Consider the following 20,078-nt stretch of genomic DNA (forward strand, 5'->3'; position numbering starts at 1 on the left):
TTACCCTTTTATCCCTATTATGAATAGTCTTCAAAGTCGTATCTTTGGCTATTCTATTTCTGTTCATATTCATAGTTCTCATCGGGGTAAGTTGGATCCTCGGGCAATCAAATGTGTCTTTATAGGTTATGCTTCAAACAAAAAGGGATACAAATACTATCATCCTCAAAGTCGTAGATTCTATATCTCCAAGGATGTCAGACTTCATGAGTCTGAGTCCTTCTTTCCTAGTTCTCAGCTTCAAGGGGAGAGTATTCCAGAAGCTGAGTTCCTTGAGTCATCACCTTTTCCCTTGTTGCAGAATTTCACTTCTCTAGAGGATAACAAAGACCCTGAATCAACATCACTACTAGAAAAGAATAATGAGGAGAATAATGAGAACAAGTTTTTTGGAAAACAATATCAGCAAAAGTAACGAGAACCCGTCCTGGTCAAACAGCAACTTCATTCGTCTGAACCGGAGGTAAGACCTCATACTCTTGAGACTCTTGACACCTTAAATACCACTTGTGCAACTAACCCAGATGATTTACCTATTGCCATGAGAAAATAAAAAATATCCTGTGCCAAATATCCTATTTCCAAATTTGTGTCCACTAAAAATATATCGGTACAGCACCAGAATTTCCTTTTAGCTATTGATTCTGTCAGAATCCCTACATCAGTACAAGAAGCCTTAAAAGATGAGAACTGTGTTCAAGCTATGAATGAAGAAATGGGTGCATTAGAAATGAACGAGACTTGGGAGATTGTAGAGAGACCAATGGACAAGAAAGCAGTGGGTTATAGGTGGATATACACAGTTAAATATCAATCTAATGGCACACTGGACAGGTATAAAGCAAGGTTGGTTGCAAAAGGATGTACCCAAACCTATGGGATTGATTACGCATTTACGCAGAGACATTTGCTCCGGTGGCAAAAATGAATACCATCAGGATTATCGTATCCTTAGCAGCACACTTTGGTTGGGAGATGCATCAATTTGATGTTAAAAATGCCTTCTTTCATGGAAGTTTGGAAGAAGTGTACATGGAGATTCCACCAGGATATGGTATCACTAGTGAAGGAAATAAGATGTGTAGACTAAAAAAGGCTTTGTATGGTCTTAAACAGTCACCTCATGCCTAGTTTGGAAGATTTACTCAAGCTATGATATCTTTAGGGTATCGACAAAGCCAAGGTGATCATACTCTGTTTATAAAACATTCACAGGAAGGAAAACCCACTCTACTATTGGTCTATGTAGATGATATGATTATTGTAGGTGATGATGAGTTAGAAAAACAGACTTTGAAAGAGAAGTTAGCCACTCAGTTTGAGATGAAGGATCTTGACAAGCTAAAGTACTTCCTTGGGATAGAGGTTGTTTACTCTAGACAAGACATCTTTATTTTCCAAAGAAAATATATCCTAGATCTCCTCAAAGAGATTGGTAAGTTGGATTGTAAGATCACTAGAGTGCCCATAGAGCAAAATCATAGAATTGAAAATGATGAAGAAAGCCCAAAGGTGGAGAAGACAGAGCACCAGAAGCTTGTGGGAAAACTCATCTATTTATCACACACTAAGCCTGACATAGCCTATGCAGTTAGTGTAGTTAGTCAATTCATGCATGATCCAAGTGAGAGACATTTGCAGTCTATAAACAGGATTATTCAGTACTTGAAAGCCTCTCCAGGGAAAGGCTTGTTATTCAAAAAAGAAAAGGATTTTATCCATGAAAGTATATACTAATGCTGAATATGCTGGATCAATTATTGATAGAAGATCCACCTCAAGATATTGTATGTTCTTGGGAGGAAACTTGGTGACATGGAGGAGCAAGAAGCAAAATATAGTTGCAAGATTAAGTGCAGAGGTGAAATTTAGAACACTGGCCCAAGGGATTTGGGAATTATTATGGATGAAGATCATACTCGATGACCTCAAAGTAAAGTATGAAACTCCTATGGAACTGGTTTGTGATAACAAGTCTGCCATTAGTATTGCACACAATCCAGTTCAACATGACTGAACAAAGCATGTAGAAATATACCGACATTTTATTAAGGAGAAATTGGACAATGGTCTTATAGCCACTAAAGTACATCCCTTCAAGACTCCAATTGGCAGATATGTTCACTAAGGGACTTTCCACAGAGCACTTAAAAGACCTTACTTGCAAGTTGGGAATGATAGATATACATTCACCAGCTTGAAGGAGAGTGTTGTAATTATTCTATAATTAGTACAGATTTGTTTATATTAGGACAGATTTGGTGTAGATTTATTTTGAATAACTTTTATTACCTATTATTTTGTTTCCTTAATTAAGTTGTAAATAAATCTTTATATTCTGTATGTAATTACTCTCTAAGTGAAACAATTCAGGAATAATATTCAAAAATCTTCTTTTCAAGTAATACGTAATCATAGCTACCCCAATAAGTTATGATAGTATTACATGTGGAGGAAGTTCAGAAACTAACCTTTGCCCTGAGAATATACCCCCTAAACGTTGGGCTTTTTGACACCTTGAACTGGCATGAGAAGGGATTTGAATTATTAAATTTGCTTCAGGGATATCAATAGAGTTATCACCCACCTGAAAATTTTAGAGAGGTGCTAGGATTAGATCATTGTATGTTATTCTGTACAATTAAAAAGGAAATCACACATAATATATCAATAATATCAAACAGGCAACACTGAGGCAGATAACTATAAAACATACTAGATCTTTTACAAAACCAATCAATACAACAAAACTTGCAAAAATACATCAGTTCAAACTTGACATTCATCAAGGTCGATAGGATGGACCTACCAACATATGCTTTGACATATCCAAGCAGAATAAAGCAGATAATTCTCAAAATGGAAGTATAGGAAAATGGGAAAAGACCTTGGAAAGGAAAATAGTGTTTACATCTTTGCTAGTTTTGAAGGCTTGAAGAATTTTTGTCCGCTCGACATGGCTGCAGATAACACATTAGAATATAAGGTACCGTAGAAAGAGAACCACAAATTATATATATAGTAATAATATATGTCAACAGCACCTAGTAGCAGTATGTATCATAGGCTTGTGGAGTTACATGGCATACTCAGTGAGAGCAAAAAGATTATCAGCAAAGACTATAATTTTATCACGACGTGCCTTTTCATGGTAATTTATGAGAAACTCACATGCCCTGAACTTATTTGGATTCATCACATATAATGCTTGTAAATGTAAACATAAACAGTTAGGAATAGTGAACTTAAACAAGTAAACCACGGAAATTGTTTAGCAGTAGAAGTATTCCTTAAAATTTCTTTTCAATCCATTGATAATCTAAATATCCCCAACATAAAATGCAACCTGTAGTACTCAACAAAACCATGCATTCTAATCTCTCCATATAATCTATACTATAAAGCAGGAAGCCTTGCCTGCCTCTTTTTTGAGTTTTCTTTCTTCAGAAACTCGGCAAAAAACTCGATTATCATTGGACACCATACATCAGCACACTATACATTTGCAATAAATCCTCCTTTTACTAAATCTAACCAATTTGCTTCATATAACTTGGGACCAATTAGGAAGTTCAGATCGGTAATCCTTTTTGTCGTCTCTCACAAGTGTAGCTGCAGTGTTAACTATCAAGATTTCAGTCCCAGCAGAAAAAGGCTAAGTTCATAATAAGGATGCTGACAAAATTAAAAGCAAAATGGAATACCTGTGAGCCCAAGTTTGCAGTGAGATTTGGTGATAATAATGACTTCTCGAAATATATGGGATGGAACCACGTGTAGATGTTTAATAATGCAATGATATTATGCATAAAGAACAACCTTAAGAATTCAAGCCAGAAGGATACAACCATAATTTAGCATGACAAACTCATCCATGAGGAGCAATCCCTATTCCCTATTTTTTATTTCTTCAATGATCTTGTCTGATTCTTCAGATAATTTACTAGTAAAAGCAATCATATTATATGTTGTCACAACATTTCCAGTATTACCATGGAATCTCTCTTTGCTATCAGATGTTATTTGTTCATCACGGATAGTTGACCAAAGTTTAAACTAAAAAGGCCACTGATCTATAGAGACGTCATTTGTTGCCAAACAAAGGCAGCTCTGTTTCATCTGGCAAGCTGCAGAAACACCAACTAGGGACTTTTCAGTGCCACGTGGGAGAACTATTATACCAGATCTTGCTCTACCTGGGAGGAAGACAATAAAATTGCAGCCAAAAGTAATTTAATTTTCAATATGCACTTATGTTGCTGAAGTCATGCTAATCTAAGCCTGATGCAGCCACACCACAAGCCAATTATCTCTAAGCAGTTTTTTTATACTAGAAACATAAACATACCAACTCATAAATTTCCATAAAAGAAATAACCAAATATTTTCTTGGGTAAAAACTAATGCATATAGATTAAATATATACCTACTACAAATTATCCAAATGCCATACCACTAGCTCATATTACATGAGGTTTCCAAGTGAGGAAGGACCATTGATAGGCTTGCACACTGCAAAAATATGTTCCAAGGTGTGTATGTTTCCCTTTACTTCAATTTTTGTCATAATACACTCTGCATGGTTTAACAGTGGTCCCGAATTGTAGTCTTCAAAATACACAGAAAGATGGAATATTATTTTTTATATCTCAAGTCAAACAACTCAAGAAGTCAGATCGATCAATTCTAAAAAACAACTGATGGGTGCTCATAGAGTATAACATGTTAAGAGGAAGTGTAAAGATTTTTTTATTTTTTATTTTTTAACTAGAGAGGAAATTTAAAGATACATGTGCATGCAAAATATATCAGCATTACCATTTCCAAACATTTTACTAAGGCTCTTCTCTTGATATGGTGGAGGTTTTGCTTGAGGCTTTAGTTCCATGTCAATGTCTGGATTCACCTGCACCATTAAAACAGGGTAACTGCATGAGCAGCAGATAAACTAATTTAAAGTCCAAAGCCAAAAAGTTGCAATGCTTGGCATATATAAACATATTGATTATGATCCTGAAAAATTATAATTACTGTATCATTTCTGAAGTCATACACCTCCAAACATGGGATAATTTAATGCATTTAGCAAGCACCGTTGCTTTACGATTTCAACCTACATACAAATAGAATATATAATTTGAAGCAACTGTAACTATTCTATCCTATTTTCTAATATCAATGTAACCAAATATTCAAATTAGCTCTCGTTATATTTGCAATGACAATCTCAACTTTCTTATAAGCACCGAACATGTGAAGAATTTTGACACCTCATATACTCAATTTTTGCCTTCTTATATTCAAAATAATCAATTTATTGCATTAATTTAGGACATGAATGACATATAATCTGGCACCATTATGTTCCAAGACTTGCTATATGCAGTCAGATTGAGAAAACAAATGGATTAAGGTGCTCAAGAAAGAAATATCACATTCTTTTTTACAACTTGACCAATGTTACCTGAGAAGGATCAATTTCAAATGAATGAGCTTCTTTATCTTTAGCTACAGCTGCTACTTCTGCTTCATCAAACAACTCATCGTGAGTGCCTTCAATTTCACCTGCTGCTTTGCTAATTGTAAATCCATCCCCATTTGTACCCTACAAAAATAAAAATCAATACTGAATTTGAGTTTCACCTATATATGGGGAAGAGGAAGCAAAACAAATACACGAAGAAAGACATAATATACAATCATAGCAATTTTGTCAAACCAAAGTCACCCAAATATATTAAACAGAAAGAAAATCCGATCACACACCTCAGAAACAATCCTTGCTCTAGATATAGTTTTATCCCTGAGAAATGTCTTCAATACCTACAAAAATTTGAAGTATGAACCGCATAAGATCTGAAAAAAGCATTTGCAGAAATTGCTTGCTAGGGGCATCTGACATTTCTGCATGCCTCAGAAAAAGGAGATTCAACAAAGTAGCTGTTCTTCTTAAGCATTGTAGTGGGATCATGTATAAACTTAATCATTTCTTTGGGAAGCTTGGTTTTGGACAACTTGGTCAAAACATTTATGATTGTTTTTGTTTCCGAACCTACTGAAACCGCGGCATACAAGGAGTGCAGAGTAAGGTTGTACTCATGCATTGACTCTGGTCTATACAGCACCAATCGTTTAACATAACATTGCATATTTGTACTGGAATTCTCATCTTTTTATATATTCCAATAACAAGGAACCTGCAGATAGGTTTGGCGATGGCAATGAGAAAATCGTAAGCATGCTTGTACACGGGAGAGGGCGATTTAGGTTATCTGGTTTCAACTCTAATTTGCTAAAATCTTTGGTTCTATCATCTGATTCACGCTAAAAACCCCTCAACCCTAGAGTAGGATTGCATGAAATTGAAAATTGGATGGTCAATGAAGATTACCATCATTGTCAATGCTTTTTTTGCCATCTCCTAGTTTGAAACAATGTAAGCAAAACAGCAGAAGTTGAGAGAATGAAAGAAACAAACTGATATCAGAGATGTACGAGAGAACTAACGGCTTTCACGGTTTTCTGTTTCTTGGAGGGTCGACCTTTTTCAACTGAGAATACCAAAACACTAAAAGAAGAGAAAAAGAAACGGTGTGATTACGGTGCATTTCAATGGAATTGGCGGGAGGATAAGAAAATCAGAAAAGCTAGAATGAAGGGAGAAAACTTAAAAGTGCCATGTTCCATTAGATATCCTCCTTTTCTTGACAATGAACCAACTACAGTTACTAATGAAATAGCCAGAACGAAGACAGTAGAAACTAGAAACAAAAATGACAAATGACAATGAATTTTCCGACAGAAAATGTCTGCGTATTTAATATTTATACTATTGAATTTTGGCGGGGAAGACGGTGTTTGTCGCGTCCTACAAACGGGCCGATTACAACATGGGTCGGTCCGGCCCAAAAACACTAACTAATGCGAGGGGAGTATGAAGCTATCTGAGGATATCTTAATCCACTTATTCACCACAACAAAATTATATGCAAGTGACTGGTTCCTCACTGATCCATATTCACCACAAAAGCATCTGAAGATATCTTAATCCACTTATTCATTGCTATATTTCCTTCTTTCCAATAATGTCAGTTTAACAAATCAAATAAACTTTAGGTCTAAAATAACCAAATAAACTAAAGGCCAGTGATTTTTATAACAACTATCATGAGTGTGAAGCTAAAACCATTATCAAACTTTTCACTTTTGGCTTTCTTGGTATGATACAATGGTTCTTACAAAAATTCAGAATAATAAAAAGGAATCTAACTGTTGTATGATCTTTATCCAAGAAAAAGAAGGAATTCAATGCATATATAAATCAAAATCTATAGTCTGATTGGAGGATGCTTTGAACTTTATGAATATATACATTGGCATGTCATCATGTACGCTATGTTGGTTCTCTTTGTAACAGTATTTTTCAAAGTCAATCTGGTATAAGTTGGCACCTCGCAGATGCATTTCAACATCAATGTCAATCTAAGGAAGAGAAAAAGAGAAAGAAAAAGAGGATGTGTGATGTCTAAAGCATATCTATTAATAGATTATGTATGGTTTAATGCATGGACATATTTTTGGTGTCATATGTCTTTGCTTTCAAGAGGGTAAATTTGTTAGCCACTCAATCAGAAAGTAGGGTATTCAATCCTTTTCAACTTAGCAATCTATAGAAACACCTCCAAGACAATGCCATGTGATCCCTTATCACTCATCAAAAATAATTTCAGTTGGAAATTGATTTGAAGGTTCCCTACTTCCCTTAGCATCTATATATACCAAATTTCTTAGGGTTCTAAAGTAACACAAGTCATTTGCATCCTCAAGTATCCTAACTCAAATACTTATTTCTTATACAAGTTCTTTGAAAAAACCACTATACAACATGGGTTTCCGCATTCCAAGAATTAAAAGGGCAACAAAAACAATTTCCAAGGGGATTGATATACCAAAAGACTACCTTGCAGTCTATGTTGGAGACAACATAAGGTGGTTCGTGATTCCGATATCATACTTGAACCAACCTTCATTTCAAGAATTGTTGAGTCAAGTTGAAGAAGAATATGTATATGATCATCCAATAGGTGGTCTCACAATTCCGTGCAGTGAGAATGAGTTTCTAAACATTGATTCTCACTTGAATAGGATGTAGATCATGATATTATGATGTAGATAAATTAGTTGAGAGACATATTTGTACAGAAGGCACTTCATTCTTTTTTTTATGGACACTTTCCATTTTTCTTTCATTCCTATGGAATTGTAAAAAAGATTTTCCAAATGAGAAAGTAGTTATGGCAAGATAGTATTGCAACTTAAAACACTTGTTGCTATTGTTATATCTCAATTCTCTAATGAACTAACTCGTTCAAATAAGATACTGAACAAGTGAATATAGATGATCAGTCTAACAAAATGAATGGTTCTTGCAAAAATTAAGTTCCAAAGAAAAACTTATTATATATCTGTTTTAGAGAATGCTAGTATGCTTTTCTCCCTTCCACTCTTTTTGAATGTAGTGTTGTCTTCTAATTAAAATAATTCACTCCTAGACTCTAATTGTTTTGATCAATTAATCATACAATTTGTTAATGTCCTACCCACCGTTAGCCATTTAGGCCATTGTCTTGGCTTGGAACCTATAAGACACCTTAAGTAGGTTTCCAAGCATTTATTGACAACCCATGTTGACCTTCCATTATTTGTGGATGATAAGTTGAACACATCTTGAGGGTGGTCCCAGCTTCCTTGAACTCACCCCAAAATTTTCTCTTGAATAATTTATCTCGAACAATTGAATTTAGAAAACCATGAAGTTGCACCACTTCTTTGGTAAACAAATCAACTACTTCCTTGACTGTGTAAAAGTATGCTAGACTAAAAAAATGAGCATATTTAATCATCCTATTCACAACCACCAAAATAGTGTCTATTTCCAAAGCCATGTAGTCCACCAATGTAGTCCATAGATACATTAGACCGAACATTTATGGGAATTGGTAATGGTTATAACAGGCTAGCAAGTAACAATGTCTGGTGCTTATTCCTTTAGCAGACCTCACATTCTTTGATGTATTGCAGCATTTGTCTTTTCATCCCTTCCCAATACATCACTCCAGAAATTCTTTTGTAGGTCCGAAAGTATCCAAAACGTTCACCCACATTTATATAATGAAATTCTTTGAAATAATTAGAAGACAAAGGAAGAATCTTTCCGTTCCTAATGATGAGACCATTTGCTCTCTCTCTTTTATCTTCTATTTCTTTTTTTGCATTAATTTTCTCAGGGCATTCAACAGTTTGGATATGATCATCTCAAGGGAGGTCTGAACAATTCCTTGCAGTGAAGATGTATTCCACCAACTCACATCTCCCTTGAGTTGAGACTGATGAAGAATCTCAGACTCTCTGAGACTAATTGACATAGATTATGTTGTAATAATAAATTAGTATAGAGAATTGGAATGACAAATTCAAAGAGTGTGTACTATTTTTTTTTTTTGTATAATCAAATTGACAATGAATTCAATCACTTAAATTGTTTTTTGTTTATCTATAACATCTTTCAATTATCTCGAAGTAATTAGCAGCCTATATATGCAAATTTACTTGCATGAGAAAAATCAGATTTGGCTTTTCTAATAAATTTCAAGCATGAGCAGAACACATCAAAAAAGAAAACTCTATTTTGGAATCAAGTGATCCTTCACCATTTCAACTTCATATAGTCAACTATACCATCAAACTTCAATATTTTAGAGAAAAAAATAGCATATGACATCATTTTGCAACATAAGCGTCAAGCATAACATCCTATCCGATAAATAGAACGGATTTTATCGAGTCATAAGGACTAAGATCCTTCATCACAATTCAATTTCATATCACCACAATTTGATTTTTTAGTCATATATAGGTCAAACATATTACTGTTCAACACATTTCATTTTTCTAGGCTCACAAGAATAGTGAACATTGTCCCACAATTTTACCATCAACAAATTATTACACATCTTTTCTCAAAGGAAAAAGTTTTAATTTGATCCAATAGTAAGTGCACAAAAAAAATAAATCATCACAAAAGACTTGAAATGACTCTGCAACTAAGTTATCACGCTCTAAAAGTCCATCACAAATTGATAATGAATTCAATCACTCAATTATTTTTCTGATAACATCTTTCAATTCTTGAGCTGCACTTATATATGCGGAGTTACTTGTAGTGAGAAAAGCCATATTTCACTGTTCAATGTTCTAATAAATCTCAAAACATCAACAATAACACATCAGAGAAAGGAAACTATATTTTGAAGCCAAGAAATCTCTCAACACATTTCAACCACATCGGAGCTAAAAGATCCGTTGCCATATTTCAGTGTCACGAGGTCAATTATACCATCAAACTTCAATATTCATAGGTCCAAAAAGCCAAATAACATCATTTCGCAACATAAGGGTCAAGCATATCATCATATCCGATTATTTTAGGTCATAGGGATCCTTCATCACAATTCAATTTCGTAGAGCCGTTAGCATCATTGTATCCGATATTATCGGGTCAGAGGGCCTAAGATCCTTCATCACAATCCAATTTTGCAGAGCCACATATTATCATCATTACAATTTTATCCAGTCATAGGGACTGATCCTTCATCACAAATTCACAATCCATAAGGCCACATATGTCATTACATTTCAATATGATTGGACAGAAAAAGCCAACTAAATAACCCTTCCACAATTTTTATTTTTCTAAGATCATAAGCATCATGAACATTATTACACAATTTTACCATCAACAAATTATTACACAACTTTTTCAAGGGAAAAAATCTTATCTAATCCAGATAGTAAAAAAAATTCATCACAAAAGAATTGAAACAATTCTGCAACAAATTCTTTTCCCAAACGACTCAAGCATACAAGGTGCAAGGTAGAATTGAAATAAATTCAAACTCCAGAGTCCCATCCAAATCATAAAAATGGAAGAGAAAATTGTGCATCCCAGAACTTCCAAATCCAAATGGCAAAACTCAGTTGCCCGTAATTCAATAACAAAAAAATAGTTGGGAAAATAAAGAAAAACCAACCTTTCCAAAACTAACTCATCCCCAAGATAATAAAAAGATAGCACCAATAATCGAAAGCAAATCTTTTTTCTTTTTTAAGATATGAATATATTCCATAAGAGCAACGATTTGCAAACAAAATTGTGTAAAATTGACAATGAATTCAGTCATTCAATTATTTTCTATTTATCCATAACATTTTTCAACAAAATAATTATCTCAATGTGTTTGGCAATCAAAGCTACTTGCAATAAGAAAAATCATAATTAACTGTTAACTGTTTCGATAAATTTCAAAGCATGAACAAAAGCATATCAGAGAAAGGAAGTACTATTTTAGAGCCAAGAGATCTTTCACCACATTCCAACCACATTGGGGACAAGAAATCCTTCACTAAATTTTAAGGTCATAGGGTCAGCTATACCATCAAACTTCAATATTCATGGGTCAAAAAAGGAAAAATAACATCATTTTGCAACATAAGAGTCAAGCATATTATCACATCCGATATATTCGGGTCATAGGGAATAAGATCATTCGCCATAATTCGATTTCATAGGGCCACGCATCATTGTATCCGATATTTTAGGGTTATAGAGACTATGATCCTTCATCACAATTCAATTCCATAGGACCACACATTATTGTATCTGATTTTCTTGAGCATAGGGACTAAGTATACTTTGCCACAATTCAACTTCAAAGAGCCACATATATCATCTTATCCGATTTTATCGGGTCATGGGGACTAAAGTCTTTCATCACAATTCATAGGGTCAGGTCATACGAACTAAAATCCTTCATCACAATTCATAGGGACACATATATCGTTACATTTCAATATCATTGGACAGAAAGGCCAAGTATATTACCCTTCCACACATTTCAGTTTTTAAGGGTCACAAGAATCATGAAAACTATCGCACAATTTTACCGTCAACAAATCATTACTTTTTCAAGGGACAAAATCTTATTTGATCCACATAGTAAAAGAATTCATTGCAAAAGAATTGAAACAATTCTGCAACTAAGTTTGTCTTGCTGTAAAAGTCAATCATATATCACTCTGCAACAAATTCTTTTTCCAAATGGCTCGAACATATATTGTGCAAGGTAGAATTGAAATAAATTCAAATTCCAGAGTCACGTCCATCTCATAAAAAGAAGAGAGAAAAAACAGGGCATCCCATAACTATCAAATGGCAAAACTCAATTGACCGTAATTCAATAACAGAAAAATAGTTTGGAAAATAAAGAAAAACCAACTTTTTCAAAACCAATTCATTCCCAAGATAATCAAAAACATCACAATAAAAAAGCAAACCCTTTTTCTTTTCTCGGACTTGAATATATTCCATAACAGCAATGATTTGCACAAAAAAAGCCATCTTTACAATGGACCCCGATGTTAAGTAGCAAAATGCAAAAGATTTGAACAAAAAAACATCTTTATAAAGAAAATCAACAAAGAAAAAGGAAGGGGGATCCATCCCATTACCGAAACATGCAGATAATAGAGTTTCTTCTTCCACCATTGTTGATTCATACGTTCTTTAAAACCCTAATCAAGCAGATTTTGCAAAAGCACTAATTCCCCTTGTATTCACCGTTGAAATTTTGTTGAACCGAGCCTCCGAATTCACCTATAGTAGAGTGTTGATCCTATTATTCAAAGTAATAGCAGAGAAAAAAAGAACCCAACAATGGAGAAAGAAGGGAAAATAAAGAACAATAATACCACAGAAAACCAAATTTAAGAGGAACAGAAACTGAAAAATCGCTTACTGAGAAATCACAACCAGCTTAAAAATTACGTAGTATTGAAAAGAGAATTTCGCATTCTTATATAGGTTGTCAATGGCGGTCTTTTACGCTTTGTGGGTCCTATCACTACAAGGTTTTTGTTTATTTGTGACAGTTTTTTCCTTATTTGTGGAGGTTTATAACACCCACCGAATGGTTTGTGGAGGTTTCTAAAACCCCCAAAATTTGGGGTGCCACGAGGTCTTTTGTGGAGGTTTTTAAAAACCTTCACAATCTATTCAGTGGGGTTTTGTGTGTGTTTAGTGGGAGTTTTTATTGAACTTTTGTGACAGTTTTAAATCACTTTTGTGGCAATTTAAAACCCCCACAAATTGACTTTTCAATTTAAGACAAATTAATTATTTTGTGAGATTTTCAAACCTCCACAAACCTTGTAGTTATTTATTTTTAATTTAAATCATTCATTAATCTCATTTCATTTATATATTCTCAAATTAAAAATTTATTTTTTAATATTAAAATTTAAAAATTAAATCTTTTATAACACAATTCCTCAATATAAGACATAATTCTAAATATAAAAAAAATTCTCAACGTCAATAGTTCCAAACATATATGGTATTATTCTACAACATTAAATTTAAGCATAAAAGTAACACTATTTAAGCAGCTTCCAGGAAGCAACATTAGCAATAACTCTATGATGAGATTCTAAAGTTAAAAAATAAAAATAAAGCTGCTACTAAAAATAATGGCTGATTTATTTATATAATAAAGACTTGAATTTTTTTTTCCTTTGTAACATTATTCATGATTTCTTTGGCCTGTGACATAAAAATTAACAATCCAAATAACTACATAGCTACTTACACTCAATCTAATACAAATAAGATACAATTTAAGAGTAAGAAGCCCTTTTTCTACTTTACAATTCAAATTGTAGTTGCTGAAGATTTGTTTATCTCACTGAAAAATGTAGTATCTTTGGGAGATTTGTTTAACTCACTAACAATGTGATATAATTTCAATATACACTATTAATTTCAAAAATGACTTTGAAACTTATCTCAAAAGAAGGAATTACTGCTATTCCAATTTTAAATTCAGCTACACCATACACAGATAAAAATGTTGACAGATACGAAGTTGCCAAGCCTAAAATTAATTCATTAATAATTAATTGACTCAGTCAAATACAGAATAGTAGTAGTAATGTTGGTAACATCAAATTGAATGGAACTAGAACTTTTAAGTTCTGCTCACCGCCCCTTAGGGTTTGGTTTTTAACTCTATTTAATTACAATCATATATAATTTAGATCTTAAGAAATGGACTTGATCCCACTTAACACCAATAAATGAAATTCATCTTTATATTATTACTTACTTGGGTATGGAACTGATCTTGATTTTGTTGAGGATTCAAGCTCAAACTCAGAAGAGTAGATCCTAGCTAATGATGCACAAATCATTCAAGAATTGTTATTAATTATGCAATAACATCACATCACATGGATATATAGAAACTTACAGTATTATTATTACTAACAAAAGAGGAATCATGAGTGGAATTTAATGCAAATTCTTAAACTTGAAGAAAATTCTTTAATGCAATTTTGCCTTCCATTATTCGGTTAGAGAGATTTATTGCGATCTAGCTAACTTTGAGATAGAACAATGCAGCACATATATACATCAGCAATCATATACTAACAATTATATACAAACTGAAGAGAAGCATCAGCAATCATATACTAACAACAACAAAATCTTGTCACTTTAGATGGGTTATCAAACAATGTCATAAAGGAAAGGATTCTCACCAACTAGCATGGCATTTCACAAAGGAAATATGGTTCAATCGTGCAACATCGGCACCTATAAGTTCATCAGCCTTTTTTTCATTTTGAAAGAAATGGAGTGTTGGCTTCACAATGGCACAAGGGATTATAAATATGAAGATAAGTGTGATTGATGGACACAGTGAAATATATGGTCCATACCTATGTAAGATTTTATGTATACAAAAGAATAACAGAACAAATGAATTTCTAACCAAAAGCTTAAACAATTACCACAGATGTAATCTGTAACTTGCTTGTCTAATGTGCCTTGAATTTCTTCCTGGAACACATAGCAGAAAAGGGCAAAATTTCAGGTTTCAGCTGCCTTGGAGCATGGACTTATCTTATGCAAAACACCAGAACATAGTAGAAATACCAAAAAAATAACAAAGATGCAGAGAAACGTAAAGAGACAAATGAAATTCTTCAAAATAAAATGACATTTATTAATAGAGAAGAGATATCAACATATTAATTGCGAAGAAGAAGTACCAGCGGCAGCTCGAAGGAGAAATATGGAGGGAGAGAAAGTTGCGTCAAAGAAGAAGTTTCGGAGCGAACAGATCTGAAAATGCGTTGACAAAGGAGGTCAAATGATGGCACAAAGGCTGATACATAGCAACCATAAAGGAATTACAATGAAAATGAATAATTCTCAATAACAGTGAAGCTATGCATCTCATTCCACTATTACATCCTCATGCACATAAAAGTGCTTGAACAAATATCTTTTTAAAAAGAATTATGTCATTCAAAAGAATTACAGAAGCAATTAATGGTGCAGATATGATCCAAAAATGGAATTGAAAACAAAAATCATGAGAATCTTTAATTATTTTCAAATGATACATTGGTTGACCATGCTTGAGAACACGCGAGTGGCAATGGAAGCAGCATAAGAAGCTGCCTTAACCTGAAAACAATATCTGATGTACCTGGTTGCAATGGTAAATCATTCTTCTTTAGAAGTTTCATTACTTCCACCAGCAATTTAGTATCATTGTGATTCTTAGCATGCGTCTATAGTAAATAAATGACACTAAATTACCAAAGTAGAAATTAGAAACAGAATAAAAAATTTTAGAACATTGATAGGCTAACGTTACCAGTAAATGATTAGCAGCAGCAACAGTTGGGCTCAGTCCATAGACATTATGCTTCCATAAAGTCCTTTTTGCTGCATATACATTTCGAATAACCTCAATATTTTCATGTCATAAGCTCCAATTGAAAAGAAGATGGAGTATAACATACAAAATTTAGGCAAATATTACGCATCTATACCAAAATCAGGGGCTCCTACTTTAATACATGCTTTAGTAACTTCTTGACAGAGATTGCTATTAAAGTCATCATGAATTCAAAGATTTGATAGCCTCTGCTTGTAAAACAGATTGAAAATCAATACTATAACAATATTGAATAATCGAATTTGCAATAGAAAGGGGTTAAAGTCGACAAGAGTAAACACTAACAAATATGTGGAGGTTCTCCAAAATGTCGAATAGGAGTCTTATATCTTGTTGGTGTTTACAATTTTCAATCATTGACCATAACCAAGCATTAGGTGGCATTGATCGTTTAACTTTTACAGACTCAAGCATCTTATCATAGAGCTCCTTCACAGCCACTGCATTCAAAAACCCAAACCAAAGACAGAAAAAAGAGTTGTAACTTGAAATGAAATCCAAAAAGAAACCATATACTAAAATTCTTAGACTGGGATACTAAACTTCTGAAGAAGAATGATTTACCAATGTTTGCATGTGCCTTAGCATATCTGCGGTTTGCTTTCTCACATACAATGTGGCCCCTAACCAATGCTTGCAACTTCACCAATATCATTACATTACATTTCCTTTTGTTAGTTGAAAGGTAGTGAAAGGTGAAAAGGATGTAACCCCTCCCCTGCTGTCTCTCTTTCTTTTCCTAATTCTTACAAATAAAACCATATATTTATTATTTCTTACATGCTAGTACTAGTATAGTATGTATATGTTAGTGACCTTAACCACACTTATTCATTACTTCATTCACGTGAAACTATAACATAAATTAAAGTAAGGTGAAAAGCACCTTTTAATTTTTTCCACAAAAGAATACGGTAATAATGTAATAGTTTCTTCTTCCCCTTATTAATTTGGCCGTCCAATGCAAAGAAAAATGAGTTTGACCAGAAAACATACCATACAGACCCATTCAAAAAGCCAATTAATTACTAAGTGGTTAACAAAGGTAACTATCATTTCATAAATCACCAAAAAATGTGGGCCTTTTTTTATATGCTAATTGACCTTTTTCATAAGTCACCAGATGAGAATTACAAGGTTCCTAATTGATTATTTGAAGAAAGCAGTTCCTCCAACTAGAAGCAAGAATGGTGAGTATTCGAGTATTGCCGAGAGTCCGAGACAGTTGCTTATGGAGTCGTATTTGTTGGGAAGAACATATTTTCAATTATAGAGTGGTAGACATTGAAACAAAAAAAAACAAAGGAAAGGAAACTATATAACAGGGGGGAACAAAAGCCTTCATGCAGCCTTAATTGTGGGATAATTACCTGAATCATGTTAGTAGTTCTGCTTCAAACTGGTTAGGAGTTAACATTAAAGCTACTGGAATAACCTGCCAAATTGTGTTATTCAGATATGTAGTTTTGAAATTAAAAATAAGAAAGGTAACATGAAAAGGAAATTTGCTTGAATCGTTCCATAACTAGGAACCCAGTACCAGTGCATTAAAATATAGTTTTCAATTATTGGTAACTGAGCTAAAAGATTTATATTCTTTAAACTTGATGCATTGTATATATTATTTGCACATGAACACCTGTAGAAACATCTTTGCTAAACAGTCTTACCCTTTCACGATAGATTAATATTAGCTCTTGAGGAACATAAAGTTTTCATTCGTCACCCATCACTGGATCACAAATTGACAATGAAACAAAAATTCTTTAATTAACTGAAGATATACAAATCTGAGGTACTTGTGTCGATACCACTTTTTACGGATTTCGGTGTACTCAGTGACGAAGTCAGCAAGATATTGTGACTTGATTACTGTCCGAGCTTCGTACTTTAGGTCAAACTCGGACAATTTCATGGCCCATTGTAGCATCTGCCCTACCAAGTCCGTCTTTTGTAAAATGTGCTTCATTGGCTGATCAGTATGGACTTTGAGTAAGGTCGGAGTCTTTGAGATGTGAGGATAATGACATAAACGAACTTTTTCTATCTTTTGATAGTTCAACTATGTCCCTTGTGAGGCTTTACTGACAAAATAGATAGGTTGTTGGCCCTTTTCATCTTCTCGGATCAGAGCTGAAGCTATGGCTCGGCTTCCTACTACCAAGTACAGCACGAGTTCTTCCCCTTTGATAGGTCAGGTAAGTATTGGGTGCTATCCCAGAAATACTTTGAAATCTTGAAAGGCTTGTTCGCATTCTGGAGTCCACTCAAATTGCTTCCCTTATGAATCCTACCTCCCGCAAGGCTTGAACTTGCTCCTCCACTACCTATGTCCTTTTTGGTCCGAGCTTCCGACACTTTTGTTGAACAAGTCGGGAGCCCAGATACACTGCGAGTTTGTGGGATATTAGGTCGGGATTTATGTTAGGCATATCGGAGGCCTTCCAGGCAAAGAGGTCGGAGTTTTTTTCTCAATAGCGCAACGAGCTGTTCCTTTAGACTTTCCTCTAGGTTAGCTCCGATGGTCATTGTTTTGTTAGGGTGATCTTTGATTTGTACTTCCTCTACCTTGTCCTCAGGTTGGGAACGTAGTTCTTCTCGAGTTTGGACTCCACCCAGTTCAATTGTATTGACCTCTTTGCTCCTAGGACCGCCATTTAAATTAAGGCTTTCATTATAGCATTTTTGTGCTAGCTTTTGATCTCTCTTAATAGCGGCAATCCCTTCCACTATGGAAAATTTCATGCAGAGGTGAGGTGTTGAGACGACAGCCGCAAGTCGGTTTAAGGTCGTTCGACCTATTAAGGCATTGTACGCCGAATTTACATCAACCACAATGTAATCAATACTTAATGTCTTCGACCTTGCACCCTTTCCGAAAGTGGTGTATAAAGAGATATACCCCAGTAGTCGGATTGGTGTGTCCCCCAATTCGAATAGGTTGTTTGGGTAGGCCTTTAAGTCCTTTTCTTCCAATCCGAGCTTTTCGAAAGCGGCTTTGAATAGGATGTCCGCTGAGCTGTCCTGGTCTACCAAGGCTCTATGGAGGTTTGCGTTTGCGAGGATCATCGTTATAACCATGGGATCATCATGCCCTGATGTTATCTCTTGGGCATTTTCTTTAGTGAATGAGACGGTAGGTAAGTCGGGAATTCTAGTTTCTTCTTCGACTTGGTATACCTCTTTGAGATGCCTTTTCCTTGATGATTTAGACGTTCCTCCTACAGCGAACCCCCCATAGATCATGTGTATGTTTTGCTCCGGGGGTTTAAGGTGGACGCTCTTATCGTCTTTCCTCTTACTCCCTCATTCTTTTTCTTGGGTCGTCCGACCTGTCTGTCAAATATCTGTCTAATCGGCTTTCTCTGGCCAAATTTTCTATGACATTCTTCAAGTCGTAGCATTCGTTGGTGGAATATCCATAGAGCTTATGGTATTCACAGTAGTCTGTCAGACTTCTTGCCTTCTTATGTTTAATCATAGTTATAAAAACTGAACCGGACCGGCCAGTTCGACCGAAAAACTGGTGAACTAAATTTTAATCCAGTTCGGTTTACTACTTGGACCGTTTAAGAAAGAAAACCAGTGTGAACTGGTAAGAACCGGATCAAACCAGTCAAAATTGACGAGAACCGGTACAAACTGATCTAACTGAACCGGTCTGCTTGAAAATTTTTTGTAAATGTCTCCACCAAGAACCTCTGAGCAAAAGCATCCTCCACTTGCCACTCAACTATTGTGCTTCTTATTACTATATGTGACAAATATTAATTATATAGTATACATAAATATATAATTTAATTTAATTTTTGTTTTTCCTATTTTTCAAATTAATTATATTTTAGTTATATACCATTATTAATATAAATATAAATTTTACTAAAAATTTATTAATTTACTTGATCTATTTCAATGTTAGTATTGTGATTAAGGTTATTTGTTTTGATATTAGTGTTAAAATCTACTGATATTATAGTTAGATGATAGGCTTTGTGAATTAATTATTTTTTTATTGTGTCAAATTAAGATACTATTGTAATATTACTCATAAATTTTATGGTTTTTTTATATTAGTTATTTTTAGAAGTTGAGACTTGATTCTTCATAAAATGTTAGTGAAGATATGTATTTCAAATTTTAATTCTAAGTTTTTAACTATTTTATATTTTATATTTACGTGAGACCAGTTTTATCGGTTCAACCAGTGATTTA

At 34.1% G+C, this 20,078-nt stretch overlaps 2 pseudogenes; both read right to left on the reverse strand.

Annotated features, from left to right (window-relative positions):
• Positions 1 to 1,900: 1,900 nt before the first annotated feature.
• Positions 1,901 to 6,418, reverse strand: LOC130966695 (general transcription and DNA repair factor IIH helicase subunit XPB1-like; annotated as a pseudogene).
• An 8,233-nt stretch (positions 6,419 to 14,651) lies between these two features.
• Positions 14,652 to 16,521, reverse strand: LOC130966696 (uncharacterized; annotated as a pseudogene).
• Positions 16,522 to 20,078: the final 3,557 nt, after the last annotated feature.

This window comes from Arachis stenosperma, chromosome 3 (assembly GCF_014773155.1).
Source record: "Arachis stenosperma cultivar V10309 chromosome 3, arast.V10309.gnm1.PFL2, whole genome shotgun sequence".
NCBI classification, from domain to species: Eukaryota; Viridiplantae; Streptophyta; class Magnoliopsida; order Fabales; family Fabaceae; genus Arachis; species Arachis stenosperma.